Raw genomic sequence first — 16707 nt, 5'->3', positions numbered from 1 at the left:
CATCAAGTCCTTGGTGTTCCCCAGTTGTGCTGGTCAAAAAGAAAGATGGAAGTACCCGATTCTGCGTGGACTACAGAAAACTGAATGATGTCACCAAAAAGGACAGTTATCCGCTTCCACGCATTGATGACACGTTGGACACACTAGCCGGAACAACATGGTTTTCTACGCTTGATTTGCAGAGTGGATATTGGCAAGTAGAGATCGCCGAGAAAGACAAGGAAAAGACGGCTTTTGGCGTTAATGGCGGTCTCTGGCAATTCAATGTAATGCCGTTCGGGCTCTGCAACGCTCCGGCTACCTTCGAAAGATTGATGGAGCGGGTACTGAAGGGGTTGCACTGGAAGTCGTGCTTGATATACTTGGACGACATCATAGTGATGGGCAAAACTTTTGACGAGCACCTTAAGAACTTGAAAGACGTTATCCAGCAATTGTCAGCCGCTGGTCTACGCCTTAACGCAAAGAAATGCTCCCTTTTCCAGCGGGAAGTTAAATACCTGGGTCATCATGTGACTGCAGAGGGCATATCCACCGATGAAGACAAAATCCAAGCTGTCAGAGATTGGCCACGACCCCGAAATCTCCACGAATTAAGAAGTTTCCTTGGGTTATGTACATATTACCGACGATTCGTCCCAAACTTCGCCAGCATCGCCGCTAGTCTCCATAAATTGACGCAAAAAGGTCAGAAGTTCCAGTGGAGCGACGAACAGGAGGATTCATTCCAACATTTAAAAGAACTTTTATGTTCAGCTCCTGTTCTAGCGTATCCCATTCCGGGCGAAAAATTTGTTTTGGATACAGATGCTAGCGCGCATGGTATTGGAGGTGTGCTATCCCAACAGATAGACGGCAAGGAGAAGGTCATCGGATATTTCAGCCGAACGTTGTCCAAGCCCGAAAAGAACTACTGTGTAACGCGACGAGAGCTGCTAGCCGTCATAGAGAGTGTAAAACATTATCATAAATATTTGTATGGACAACACTTCTTGCTCAGGACTGATCACTCAGCTCTACGATGGTTGCTCCAATTCAAGAATCCGGAAGCTCAACTGGCACGTTGGATCGAGAGGCTCCAAAGCTATGATTTCAGTATCGAGCATAGAAAAGGTGGAAAACACGGTAACGCTGACGCTTTGTCACGTCGACCTTGCAGTATAGAATGCAAGCACTGCTCGAAAGCTGAACATAAGGAGGAGATTGTTGATATTCGGCTGTTACACATCGAATCTGGAGTGGACTGGCCAACAGAACAGCGTAAAGATCCCATTTTGAACAAAATTATTTCGGCAAAGGAAGAGAACAAGAAGCCCAGTAAGAAAGACATAGCAGCCGAAAGTCCACTTATGAAATCATACTGGGCTCAATGGGATAGTTTAGTTCTAGTCAATGGATCCCTGCAACGTAAATGGGAAAGCGAAGATGGCAAGAGCAGCCGAAATTTGATCATCGTTCCAGATTCCAAAATAAGAGACGTTTTGGCGGAGTTCCATAATGGTCCCAGTGGAGGTCATCTGGGAATAACCAAAACCGCCGAGAAAGTGAAGCAACGATTCTACTGGGTTGGATGCCAGAAATCAATTGCTGAATGGGTAGCCAATTGCGAGAAGTGCATGAAGGCGAAAGGTCCAACAAGGAGAAGTCGAGGTCCTATGCAAGAATATAGACCAGGAGCCCCGTTTGAAAGAATAGCAATGGACGTGGCAGGCCCTTTCCCAGTAAGTGATTCTGGAAACCGTTATGTCCTTGTGGTCATGGATTACTTCAGCAAATGGCCGGAGGTGTATGCAATTCCAAACCAAGAGGCAAAAACGATTGTGGATGTGGTCAACAAAAACTGGATATGTCGCTACGGTGTGCCGTCCGAGATTCACTCAGACCAGGGAAGAAATTTTGAATCGGCCATATTCAAAGAGATGTGTGAATCCCTTGGTATCAAGAAAACGAGGACTACGCCATTACATCCACAATCCGATGGCATGGTAGAAAGGTTTAATCGCACTCTGGAGGAACATCTTCGAAAAGTAGTGGACAACGGCCAGAGGGACTGGGACGAGTATATACCAAAGTTTTTGCTGTCGTATAGATCTGCCATTCATGATTCCACCTCTCGAACACCGGCCAATGTTCTATTCGGAACTGAGTTGAAGTTGCCTGGTGATCTGATATTCGGCGCTAAACCTAATGAGCTCGCCATGGAAGAAAACAGAAACGACATCCCAAACACTTTCGTTGAAGTTCACGAATCAGTGCGCAACAAAATAAAAATGGTCAGCAACAGAATGAAGGCGAGATACGATCGTGCTGTAAATACTAAGGGCTTCCAAGAAGAAGAATTGGTTCTGCTATTTAACCCGCAACGAAAGAAAGGATTGTGTCCTAAACTGCAAACACAGTGGGAAGGCCCATACAAAGTCATCAAGAGGATCAATGATGTTGTATACCGGATTCAGAAGGACGACAGCCCTAGATCAAAGATGAAAGTTGTACATCTGGAACGATTGGCTCCTTACGGAACAGGTTCTGTGTTCGGGACGAACAGGCTTAAGCGGGAGGCAGTGTGACGAATTTGATAATTATAGACATAAGTTTATTTAAATTAGTTTCCGTTAATTTAAAATTTCAAATTGTAACGATAAAATTTCGCTATCACTTCTTGGAATCATCTATTCATTTTCTAGTATTTTCCTGAATTTCTGTTATGTTCTTTTGTTTGCTTACCGAAATGTTAGTTCTTACTCTCTCATAGAATAACAACCCCTTTGCTTTGTTATTTTGCTTTCTCATTTCATCTCATTGTCTATTGTCATTGTTGTTGTAGTAATGCGAGCATATATCTATGTGAGTGTGTATGTGTTTGGCAGCCACCAGACGAATAACTTAATGGTCGTAGATCCTTCTAGCCTTGTCTAAGAATGTTATGGCGTTGCCAGAATATTGTAGTGCTACCAGAATGTTCTCGTATTGCCACACCGTCATATATAAAAGCGCTCACATGCTGCTAACGAGTCAGTCTTAATTAAAGCGTCAAACGAATAACTTCAGTGTGAACGAATTGTAAAGTGTGAAGTCATAGTAAATAAATTGTAGATTGTCGTTATTTAAAAGAACTGTGTTTTAATTGTCCGGTAATTAAAAACGCCTAAATATAAAAACGTAACAGTATAAATAATTGGATATACTAATTTTGTGTGTGAATCAAAAAATAATTTTTTTCTGTATTATTTCCAACCAAAATGTTCAATTATATTTTTAATTTGATATAGTTTTTATTTAATTAAAATGCTGAGATAATTAAAATTTGATTTAGATTCATCAAAATTTGCAATCATTTTCTTAACATAACTTGTTTAATTGTTTTAAAAGTTAATTTAATGGATAACATTTTCAATTCACTAAACATATTAATTTGATTTTTTTCCTGCAGTAGTTTTTTCTCAGTGCATGATTTGCAAAGAAAACAAAAAAAATCAGAATGTATCTTTATGGATTATTAAGAATTTATAAAGATTTTTTTATTGCTCAAAAGAATTATTTGACCAGTACAACGATTTTGAATTTTGTGTACGCTCTGGTACTTTCTTCTTTCCATTACTCATCTCAATCTGCCTGTCTCAAAGAGAAATGAGAGTCAAGTACATTCATAAATACTCGCTTCGATTTTATTTGCTCATTGGCTTTGTAATTTACTTTGCTTTTGTATTGTTCATGTGCCTTTTGTTGTTGTTGCATACGATATGGTGTGGTATTGTTATCACATGCAAGGCTCTGCTGAAACATTTCACAACTACCTACCAATTGCCATCAACCAGTCGCGCACAACGACCCGAGAACGGTGGACGTCTTTTCGTTTTGTTTCTTGACCAGTGTTGTCGTCGTTTCCTCTTTTTCTTTTTGGTTTCTTTAACGTGTTTTGTTTTTGTACGTTTCCATTAAGTGATTCGTCGTCGTTATATAGTTTGGTTCTTCCGATCGTGGAAGATCCCACAGTGTTTTTCATTTTAAATAAAAAAAGTGAGTGTTAAAATCTCCATATTTATATATGTATGTACATACAAAATTTTATTTTCCATATGCAACAATGTCGAATAAAGTACAAATTCTAAAGTGCATAGAAAACAGAATAAATAACAAACCAATATGAAAATCGGAATTACAATGTGAAAATGTATGATATATAGATAGATACATAGATATGTAACTGAAAGCGACGAGAGAGAGAGAGCGAGAGCGATAACAACAAAAACAAAATATCTATGTGATCGAAACTTTTGTGGAGAAATGTGATTACAACAAAACTTGTTTGTTTGAGTGACGTGACAAAAAAAATGTGACATGCTTTTTGGTATTGCTGCTCATATATGGGTGTTTATTACTTTTTTTCCATCATTTCTCATGGCTTTCTTATGTGAAATGTCTACCTATGTTGTTGTTTGTTTTTCTTTTTGGCCACAACAGGAAAATTGACTACCAATACTGTTTGTTTTTTTCTATTTTGGACTTTTCTTAGCCGTTTAATAGAGGTGAGAGGTAACTTTTAGCTGTCACCCTAAATGTCAATGCTAATACAAATGCATTTTTGTTATGCATGGGCGGGCTGGAGAAGAAAACAACGATTGCTTCCATGTGACTACCAAAACAAAAAAAAGAATTTTCCAATAAACATTACGTGCTATATATATCGCATAGTTCTTGTCCATATTTGTAAGGTGGCCACTTATGAGATATTTATTTTACCCAAAAGTTTTCCAATTTTAAAAGGTATTCACTTTTTGGACTTACAGTTTTGAGAAATTTTACTGTTTGGTTAAGTTAGTTTGGCAGACCATTATTTCAGGTTTACTGATACAAATCTGTCCACAGCAGGCAGTATAGCCAACTTTTAACTAAAAATAAAATAGCCTAATTTATTAAAAAAAATTGTTAGAAAAAACTGAATCTTATTTTTTAATTTATGAATGTAAATTGATTATTTTAAGCAAGTTATAGGACAAGAATCAACTCTAGCCATACCGCTCAGAAAAAAAGTTGGAGTCTGTAAATATTCATTATCAGAGAATGAAGCCGCCGAGTCGCGCCGCCGATTTCAGTCGCCGCCGACCATTTTTTGCCAGTCGACGCCCATAAGCGTAGGAAGGCCTCTGGGGAGGGGGCTTAGACCCCTCCAGAAAAATTTTAGCCCCCCCCCAGAATTTGAAACTGTTCTTTTTGGGTCTAGAAGTGGTGCAAAATTGGCGGAGAAGCAATGAATGTAATATGAGCTTGTCATAGGACAAATGTTCACGGTTTCAACAGGCGTTGCAATGAATTTGCATCACTTCTTAAGGTGAGATCCGAATTCAGTGTTTTGAATGTGAATTAAAAAATTTTGTGATATTTTCCCAAATAAATAATTTTTATATAGATTTTATGATTTTTAATGCATTCTGACGCTTGTTTGAAACGTTTTTCCTCGAATAATTTCCAAACTTATCGATTTTTCTATAATGGATGTAGCAGTTTTGTGGCAAAATTTGAATAATTTGTACCAATTTATTTATTCTTACTCTTTTTTAAACTATTTAAAAAAAAGAAAACAAAAAATTACACATTAAAATATGAAAAAAAAAATGAAGTAGTTAAAATAATTGAGGACATTTTTGGAAGTACTTTTAAAGTTGTGCCTTTAGAACAACTCACAATTTTCTTGCTGGGAAAAGTGTGGAACTACTTTTAGTTGCTTTATTATAAATTAATTGTCGAGTTATTTTGATGTCCAATTTTTTATTCAATTTTATGAAATAAAACATTAATTGAACCTATAAGTTCAGTCTATAAATTTTTAGCTAGGGGGGCTATAGCCCCCCCCCCTAGGAAAATTGTCTAGCTACGCTAATGTCGACGCCGCCGCCGAATATGTCGACTCATCTCGACTCAAATTTAGCCGCCAAGTAATCAAAAATATCGATTTAAATCAGAAAAATGTTTATTAAATTGTCGTATTTTTTCCAAAATTTTGAACACAACCAATCATATTTAATCTGCTATAATAATTTAGCAAAAATTTAGCTCAGAAAATTTGAACGAAAAGTAAATTTGTTTGTAAGATAGGTTGTACAACTAATCTCATTACCATTCGATTAACTTCAAATTGATTTTATAATGGATAATTGTCCGCCGCCGAGTGAACAAATTTATATCGGCTCAGCCGTCAAGCCGCCGCCGCCGGAGGCAAAAATTTAGTGTCCGCTGCCGCCGACAAAAATGGGTCGGCTTCATTCTCTGTTCATTATACTCTGCGCCACACTGTGCAATAGGGTATTATAAGTTAGTGCATATGTTTGCAACACCCAGAAGGAGACGAGATAGACACATGGTGTCTTTGGCAAAAATGCTTAGGGTGGGCTCCTGAGTCGATATAGCCATGTCCGTCTGTCCGTGAACACATTTTTGTAATCAAAGTCTAGGTCGCATTTTTAGTCCAATCGACTTCAAATTTGGCACAAGTATGTGTTTTGGCTCAGAATAGAACCCTATTGATTTTGGAAGAAATCGGTTCAGATTTAGATATAGCTCCCATATATAGCTTTCGCCCGATTTACACTCATATTACCAAAGAGGCAAATTTTTTCCTCCGATTTAGTTGAAATTTTGCACAGGGAGTAGAATTAGCATTGTAGCTATGTGTGCCAAATTTGGTTGAAATCGGTTCAGATTTAGATATATCTCCCATATATAGCTTTCGCCCGATTTACACTCATATCACCACAGAGGCCAATTTTTAACTCTGATTTAGTTGAAATTTTGACCAGGGATTAGAATTAGCATTGTAGCTATGTGTGCCAAATTTGGTTGAAATCGGTTCAGATTTAGATATAGCTCCCATATATATCTTTCGCCCGATATGGACTAATAGGTCCTAGAAGCCAGAGTTTTGGCCCAATTTGGTTGAAATTTTGCACTAGGAGTACAATTTGCAGTATAGTCAAGTGTGCCAAATTTGATTGAAATCGGTTCAGATTTAGATATAGCTCCCATATATATCGTTCGCCCGATTTACACTCACATGACCACAGTGGCCAATCTTTTACTCCGATTTAATTGAAATTTTGCCCAGGGATTAGAATTAGCATTGTAGCTATGTGTGCCAAATTTGGTTGAAATCGGTTCAGATTTAGATATAGCTCCCATATATATGTTTTTCTGATTTCGACAAAAATGGTCAAAATACCAAAATTTTCCTTGTAAAATCGCCACTGCTTAGTCGAAAAGTTGTAAAAAGGACTCTAATTTTCTTAAACTTCTAATACATATATATCGAGCGATAAATCATAAATAAACTTTTACGAAGTTTCCTTAAAATTGCTTCAGATTTAAATGTTTCCCATATTTTTTTAGTAACATTGTTCCACCCTAGTGCATTAGCCGACTTAAATTTTGAGTCTATAGATTTTGTAGAAGTCTATAAAATTCTGTCCAGATCGAGTGATATTTAAATGTATGTATTTGGGACAAACCTTTATTTATTTATTTATCAATTAATTACATTTACAATAAAATTATAAATATAATTGTAAGCTATGACTGCTAGGGTCTTAAGCTTACAAACCTTTATATATAGCCCCCAACACATTTGACGGATGTGATATGGTATCGAAAATTTAGATCTACAAAGTGGTGCAGGGTATAATATAGTTGGCCCCACCCGACTTTAGACTTTCCTTACTTGTTTTTTATGTCGATTTTGTCAAAATTTTATTTCTACAGAAAAACTTTGTCAAATTTTTATTTCTAAAGAAATTTTTTTTTTCACAATTTCATTTCTATAGAAAATATTGCCAAAAATTTATTTCTATAAAAAATATTGCCACATTTTTTTTTTCTATAGAAAATTTTGTCAAAATTTTATTTCTATAGAAAAATTTTTCAAACTTTTTCTCAAAATTTTATTTCTATAGAAAATTTTGTCAAAATTTTATTTCTATAGAAAATTTTATCAAAATTTTATTTCTATAGAAAATTTTATCAAAATTTTATTTCTATATAAAATATTGAAAACATTTTATTTCTGTAGAAAATGTCAAAATTTTATTTCTAAAGAAAATTTTTTTTTAAATTTTATTTGTATTTTGTCAAAATTTTTGGTCCTATAGAAAATGATTGCAAAATTTTATTTCTACATTGTCAACATTTTTGGTTCTATAGAAAATGTTTGCAAAATTTTGCTTCTATAGAAAACTTTGCAAAATTTTATTTCAATAGAATATTTTTGCAAAATTTTATTTCTATAGAAAATATTTTAACTCACTTATGAGTGGTTAATTTCAATGTTTTAATATAGCAGACCAAATTGTCTTCTGCTCTTCCCTATTATTACTATACTCAAGTCTTTGTTTTCATGCTTGCAAATTCCTCCATTCATTCATATGCAATGCTAGCATTTTATTTACTTTAACAATTTTATATATTCGCACGTGTATGTGTGCACATATCAGTATCTCTGCGAAATAGTCCTTTGTTGTCGGTCAAATCTGTAAAATGTTAAGTTATGACGCATTATAGTCATTACGACGCCATTCCTAGGTTTTGATTTAACAGTGTTGCCAAGAGATCAATTTAGGCAATCAGCTGTTTAATTGCAATCGCTGCAAGGGAAACGTTAGATGTCTGACTCGCTAGTTGTCTCTGCCAGTATTTTATATATTTATGTATTTCACCATCAAATTGAAAACACTCGACACCAAATTGCATTTTTTTTACTCTCGTATCAAAATTTAAACAAACTAAAACCAGCCAAATTGGCCAGATTGTTTTTAAAGACAATATGTTGCCACATTTTTCTCATATTTTGTATTTTGGGCTAATGGGAACAGATTATCAGTTTTTCCTATTTCCACTATCCAAAAATTGTTTTTTACACAGAATCCGGTCATTGGCCCCATAATGCATTGGCGAGAAGTTGTATTTCTCCCAAATACAAATTTAAAGAGGTTCATAGAAAACCATGTAGTCAGCTGTCACAGAGATGCCACTCTAGATCATCATTACGGCAACCCTATTTGTTTATAAATTTAATATTTGAATGTATTCAATTAACAGGTAAGGTAACATGGACCAGTCCCCAACCTGATACCTGCCATATTTTTTTCTTAGATTATGGATATTATTCCTTATTATAAGGTTATTTTTTTAAATCTATCTTCTGTGACCACTATTGCAAACGTATTTCTGTTTTCTTTCCGTGTTTTTGTTGTTTTTTTTTTTTTTTTGCAACAATCACACTTTCTTCATTGGACATCCCATGATTCTATGCAAATTGAAATTTAGATTTAAATAAATTGGCTTGTGTCAAAACAAGTAGATTTGAATAACTAAGCTTTTGATAGACAATTCAAAAGAAATTAGAAAGAAAAAAAAGACACTAACTCATCATGTGCCCTGCCTTCGGTCTTGGCACATATCGCATACGGCAATTGTTTGGAGACAAAATAATTTAATTGAGGTGATAAACTTTTACGCGATTATAATGGGGACTGACTACCTTACTACATTCGTTGATGGTTATTAAAATTTATAATAGTTATCTTCATATTTAGAGATATGACTTAATTTAGGACTTGGCTTATGACAGGCAATTGGCGTGGGAAATTTTTGAAATAATAATAAAAAAAAAACAATTGATCATGTACCATTTGGAAGTTCATGGGAGATCAACAATGACTAATTAATTTGAAATTTAAACATCGTTTTTCAAAAGATTAATTTTTATTTTCTTTTTGGTATAAACTATTTTAGGTTTATGCACACAAAATAAAAAATAGTTTTGGACTGTGGAATCTGTAAAAAAGATAAGAGAGAGGTTCGCATTAGGCGATAGAGTCATCAAGAATGCTGCTAAAAAGCTTCATATAGACGCTCTCTTTTGTAACCTGGATCTCACACTCCACACACAGAGAAGGAATATGATCACCTCAAACATGTTTCAAGAGCAAAATGTTATTTTTGTATGGTGACCATGTAACATGTTTGTCACTAAAATGTTATTTTATCGTCAAATATAACCTGCTTGCCGAAATCAGATACATGATTTCCGAGAAAATAATATGGTTGGTCACCACCCAAAAATAACATTTTGCTCTTAAAACATGTTTGAGGTGATCATATTCCTTCTCTGGGTGCAGGAGGAATTGAAGCGGCTACATTTTGGCCAAAACTACAACGGTGTCTCATGAGAGATCTCGTTTCTCCGGTGCTATGCTATATGCGGTCACAGTCCGGGATCAGGATTAAACTGCGCACACGATGTTCTTCCATGTCTTCTCCCTCGACTCCGCATTTGGAGATAATGGAAGCCATAACTCACTAAGTCCTGCCAATTGGACTGTGTGAGTTATGCCGTCGTAGTCCATCCACCCCATGCAAACGGCCAACCTTCCAATCAGCGTTTGGAAGATCTGGATTACATTCCTTTAATCTATATAATATGGATTCAGAATAAGAAGGATTTGCAGGTATCCATGCATGCTCTCTAGGTCTGTGACAGCCATCACAAGACTGTCCCTTGCAACTGAAGCAAACGATCTTTGATCCCTTTTCGTAGCTGATAACTCATGCGAAGATAGTTCCCTGCGCCTATTTTAAGGAATTAAAGAGTAACCAAGCATTACTGCGTTCCTAAAAGCTCTTTCTCGAGGATTTACCACCTTTTGATGTCATTACCATCGTGAAGGATCGCCTTGCCAAAGAGGTGTCGTAGTCTGTCGACTCTTCTACGGGTCGACTAACAGGATAGAACTCTTAGCCATTGCCCAAATTGGTCCTGAAGGTGGAAGCCCAGTGTATGGTGTTGAATTTCTACCACTACACTTGAAATTCGTAATAAGTTCTTATCGGTTGATGGGTTGCGCCCAGAGTGATCTGTTGGTGAGTCGGGTAGCTTTCGCTAGACAAGTCAAATGGTAACGCGTACCATGTGACACTTGGTTGCAGATGGGTCACACGTCTGCTACTCGGATATCAGTCACTGATAAGTAGGAATTAAGGCGACTGCAAAACTACTGCCGTGTGAGGTCTCCTTCCCTCGGTGCTATGGTCGGTGATCGAACAGTATTAACTTCAAAGCTTATCACCGCTTCAGATACAGTATTCTCATGAATCCTCTTTAGACATATCTGGTATACAGCTTAATCTAGATGCTCTCTTCGCTGGATTTGCTTGGTCCTAGTTGGGTCTAAAGTACAGTGGTCTGCCATGTGAGATCTCGTTTTCTTAGTGCTACGGGCGGTGGTCGATCAGAATTAACCTTGTTACTTGTCACCGATTCAGCTACGGTTTCCTCATGAATCTTGTTCCGACCTACTTGATAGATTTAGATTCTCTCTTTTGTGACGCTGGATCTCGCGCTCTAGAAGTTGGGTTCAACCTTTACAGTCCTGGGTGGTATTTGTCTATCCATAAGATGGTGTTTAGATGGGCAAGTGACTTGAGGGTCTTGTTTCTACCGAGGAGCTCATCTGTGTCCGATAGGTCAGCCGTGGGCATCATATGGCAATTCGACCAGCGAGTAGGCAGCGAACGGGTAGGCTGCGTTGATGATGTCACGAAGCTACCTTTGGGACATCGCCCACTTTGGGGAACTCGCTGTTTAACTCCACAAGGTCTTGATTTTCTATCCCTAAATTCCTTGTACGACGGGCACCCGCTCAGATATATTGGGCTTAACATGACAATTCGACCAGTGTCCCGGAACACCCAATGGGACATCATCAACATTACCCACCTTCAGGAGTTCCATGTTTCACTCTACGAGGCCTTGATTTTCTATCCCTAAATTCCACGTACGACCGGCACCCACACAGATAAATTTAGCCTCATATGGCAATTCACTCTACGAGGCCTTGACTTTCTATCCGTAAATTCCACGTACGACGGGCACCCGCACTGATAACATAAGTTGGGCCTCATATGGCAATTCGACCAGCGGGTAGGCAGCGAGCAGTTGCTGCGTTGATGATGTCATGGAACACCCTTTGGGGCATCACCCGCCTTGGGGAACTCCCTGTTTCACTCTACAAGGCCTTGACTTTCTATTCCTAAATTCCACATACGACTGCAACCGCACAGATAAGTTGGGCCGCACATGTCAATTCGGCCAGCTGGTATGGAGCGAGGCGCTACTTTATTGATGATGCCTCGGAACATCCTTTGGGACATCATCAACATCACCCAACTTGAGGAACACCCTGTTTCACTCTACAAGGCCTTGACTTTCTATCCCAAAATTAGATGAATACTGGCAACCGCACAGATAAATTTAGCCTCACATGGCAATTCGACCAGCGGGTATGCAGCGAGCAGCTGCTGCGTTGATGATGTCCCGGAACATCCGATGCCACATCATCAACCACCTTGAGGAATTAGCTGTTTCACTCTACAAGGTCTGGACTTTCTATCCCAAAATTACATGAATGACTGGCAACCGCACAGATAAGATGAGCCTCACATGACAATTCGACCAGCGAGTATTCAGCGAGCGGCTACTGCGTTGATGATGTCCCGGAACTTCCTATCCCTAAATTCCATGCACGACTGGCGCACGTCCAGATAATTAAGAACCCAACGTTTGGTTCCCGTCGAAATAGACGTGTTTTCGATGTCCTCGAACAGTCTGGCATTGCTGACCGCATCGAATACCTTCGAAGCGCCAAAAGAACCGTCCTATGACATGGCTTGGGTATGTTGTAAGCTGTAATGTCATGCAAAGCTGATGTTGTGTTATTTACTCTGCGGACGGGTGGTCGGCAGCTTGGAAATTCTGCACAAGGTTGGGAAGCAGTAGTGTCTCAAGTGTCTTGGCTACTGGCGAGACAAAGGAGTACGGTCCGTACGTAGAGTATTTGCCTGGCGTCTGCACTGGTATCACCTTACCCATTTTCCAGACATCTGGTATAATCAGTAATTCATCAGGAGTCTTCGCCACTGGCGAGATAAGCGAGTTTGGTCGTATCACCCTTGCTAGAGTCTTTGCCTGGCTACAGTACTGGAATCACCTTACCCATTTTCCAGACATCCAAGGACAAGTTAAGGAATCTGGTCAAGAATTCCCAAGATACTTCAGCATTAGCATACAAATTTCGTTGGGACCCAGAACCTCAAGATAGAACCTTATCTTCTCTAGTCCTATTTTTTGCCAAAAATATAAACAGCAACTCTCGTATATGTAGCTAAAATCTTTCCTTAATTACCAGTAATTATCACCTAAAATATTTCACAATTGGCATTGCACACCAAAATCCTATCGCAAATCATAAGAATAGACTGACACCCCCACAAAAGTCATCTTTATGATCATCGTGTGTGATTAGAATTAATTCAATAAACTTTACGTTTATCTTGTCAATTAAGTTCATTTTTTTTGTGAGATATTTCTCTTTTTTGTGTTTTATACACGTGATTTTAGTACATGCGATTTCGTCATCGTCATGATATGAAATTAACACATTTAATACAAATTTAAACGTCAATGATGACAGATGACCGATAATGTGCTAAAAACCACGATCGTATGAAAATGAATCAAAAATGTTTACCTCGAACGATGATTGTGTATGGACGTACGATACACTAACCGAGATTTTTTGAGTATATATTTTAATGGACACATGGAATGCTTGTGGCGTACAAAGAGATTAAAGGTCTCCTGGTTTTAATAAAGTAGGTTCTAGTTCAATTATAATTGTATAATTGGTCGGGCTTGTGTGCCCTTAATGTTCAATTTCTAATTCTTCAATTAAACTGGATGATAAATAAATTTTGGACATGATCAACGGTTTTCTAAAAATTTTATTTCTTTAGAAAACTTTCTCAAAATTTTATTTCTATAGAAAACTTTCTCAAAATTTTATATCTATAGAAAATTTTCTCAAAATTTTATTTCTATAGAAAATTTTCTCAAAATTTTATTTCTATAGAAAATTTTCTCAAAATTTTATTTCTATAGAAAATTATGTCCCAATTTTATTTTTATAGAAAATTTTGTAAAAATTTTTTTTTCTCAAAATTTTATTTCTCTAGAAAATGTTATCACAATTTTATTTTTATAGAAAATTTTGTAAAAATTTTATTTCTCAAAATTTTATTTCTCTAGAAAATGTTGTCAAAATTTTATTTCTATAGAAAATATTTCTATAGAAAATTTTCTCAAAATTTTATTTCTGTAAAAAAATTTTATTTCTATAGAAAATTTTGTCAACATTTTATTTCTAAAGAAAATTTTGTCAAAATTTTGTTTCTATAGAAAACATTGTCAAAACTTTATTTATATAGAAAATTTTGTAAAAATTTTATTTCTATAGAAAATTTTGTCAAAATTTTATTTCTATAGAAAATTTTGTAAACAAATTTTTTCTTTAGAAATAAAATTTAGAAAATAGAAATAAAATATAGAAAATTTTGTCAAAATTTTATTTCTATAGAAAATTTTGTCAAAATTTTATTTCTATAGAAAATTTTGTCAAAATTTTATGTCTATAGAAAATTTTGTCAAATTTTATTTCTATAGAAAATTTTGTCAAATTTTATTTCTATAGAAAATTTTGTCAAAATTTAAGTTCTATAAAAAATTTCCTTAAGATTTTATTTCTACAAAGATTTTGTCACAATTTTATTTCTATAGAAAATTTTGTCAAAATTTTATTTCGTTGTTGTTTTTTATTGCAGCTTAAAACCATACATTGACTAAGCTACAAGTGTAGCTTGTTGGGTTTAATAAACTGCCTGAATTTATTCTGATAATTGGTTGATAGTATTGCTGCAAGTAGAGGATGCTGATGAGGAATGTGGTAATTCCGAAACGTGCGTCCATCCAACCATCTTGCAGTCTATAGGGCTTTGCCCAAATAAATTTGACAAATATTCTTTTCCTCTGTTGGTTAAGCTACACTTGTAGCTTAGTCAATGTATGGTTTTAAGCTGCAATAAAAAACAACAACAAAGCTTAAAGAACAAAACCAACAATAACAAAACAAAATTTTATTTCTATAAAAAAATTTTGTTAAAATTTTATTTCTGTAGAAAAATTTCTCAAAATTTTATTTCTAAAGAAAATTTCGTCAAAATTTTATTTCTAAAGAAAATTTCGTCAAAATGTTATTTCTATAGAAAATAACACATGGAATGCTTGTGGCGTACAAAGAGATTAAAGGTCTCCTGGTTTTAATAAAGTAGGTTCTAGTTCAATTATAATTGTATAATTGGTCGGGCTTGTGTGCCCTTAATGTTCAATTTCTAATTCTTCAATTAAACTGGATGATAAATAAATTTTGGACATGATCAACGGTTTTCTAAAAATTTTATTTCTTTAGAAAACATTCTCAAAATTTTATTTCTATAGAAAACTTTCTCAAAATTTTATATCTATAGAAAATTTTCTCAAAATTTTATTTCTATAGAAAATTTTCTCAAAATTTTATTTCTATAGAAAATTTTCTCAAAATTTTATTTCTATAGAAAATTATGTCCCAATTTTATTTTTATAGAAAATTTTGTAAAATTTTTTTTCTCAAAATTTTATTTCTCTAGAAAATGTTATCACAATTTTATTTTTATAGAAAATTTTGTAAAAATTTTATTTCTCAAAATTTTATTTCTCTAGAAAATGTTGTCAAAATTTTATTTCTATAGAAAATATTGCCAAAATTTTATTTCTATAGAATATTTTCTCAAAATTTTATTTCTGTAAAAAAATTTTATTTCTATAGAAAATTTTGTCAACATTTTATTTCTAAAGAAAATTTTGTCAAAATTTTGTTTCTATAGAAAACATTGTCAAAACTTTATTTATATAGAAAATTTTGTAAAAATTTTATTTCTATAGAAAATTTTGTCAAAATTTTATTTCTATAGAAAATTTTGTAAACAAATTTTTTCTTTAGAAATAAAATTTAGAAAATAGAAATAAAATATAGAAAATTTTGTCAAAATTTTATTTCTATAGAAAATTTTGTCAAAATTTTATTTCTATAGAAAATTTTGTCAAAATTTTATGTCTATAGAAAATTTTGTCAAATTTTATTTCTATAGAAAATTTTGTCAAATTTTATTTCTATAGAAAATTTTGTCAAAATTTAAGTTCTATAAAAAATTTCCTTAAGATTTTATTTCTACAAAGATTTTGTCACAATTTTATTTCTATAGAAAATTTTGTCAAAATTTTATTTCTATAAAAAAATTTTGTTAAAATTTTATTTCTGTAGAAAAATTTCTCAAAATTTTATTTCTAAAGAAAATTTCGTCAAAATTTTATTTCTAAAGAAAATTTCGTCAAAATGTTATTTCTATAGAAAATTTTGTCAAAATTTTATTTCTATAAAAAATTTTGTCAAAATTTTCTTTTCATAAAAAATTTCGTCACAATTTTATTTCTATAGAAAATTTTGTCAAAATTTTATTTCTATAAAAAATTTCGCCAACATTTTATTTCTATAGAAAATTTTGTCAAAACTTCATTTCTATAGAAAATTTTGTCAAAATTTCATTTCTATAGAAAATTTTGTCAAAATTTCATTTCTATAGAAAATTTTGTCACAATTTTATTTTTATAGAAAATTTTGTAAAAATTTAATTTCTATAGAAAATTTTGTCAAAATTTTATTTCTATAGACAATTTTGTCAAAATTTTATTTCTCAAATCTTTATTTCTATAGAAATTTTGTCAAAATTTTATTT

At 34.3% G+C, this 16707-nt stretch overlaps 1 protein-coding gene across 1 annotated transcript in view; it reads left to right on the top strand.

Moving 5' to 3' along the window:
- Positions 1–3801: 3801 nt before the first annotated feature.
- The window catches only part of Indy (tricarboxylate transporter protein I'm not dead yet), a 60024-nt gene continuing 47118 nt past the window's right edge, over positions 3802–16707 (top strand). The window contains exon 1 of the mRNA XM_075308469.1: positions 3802–4017. The gene's annotated coding sequence lies outside the window, so the exon portion shown is untranslated. The remainder of the gene's footprint in view (positions 4018–16707) is intronic.

The sequence above is a fragment of the Haematobia irritans genome, chromosome 4 (assembly GCF_050003625.1).
Source record: "Haematobia irritans isolate KBUSLIRL chromosome 4, ASM5000362v1, whole genome shotgun sequence".
In the NCBI taxonomy this organism is placed as follows: Eukaryota; Metazoa; Arthropoda; class Insecta; order Diptera; family Muscidae; genus Haematobia; species Haematobia irritans.
The sequence above is the reverse complement of the archived record's forward strand: the minus strand, read 5'-3'. Positions and strand labels throughout refer to the sequence as shown.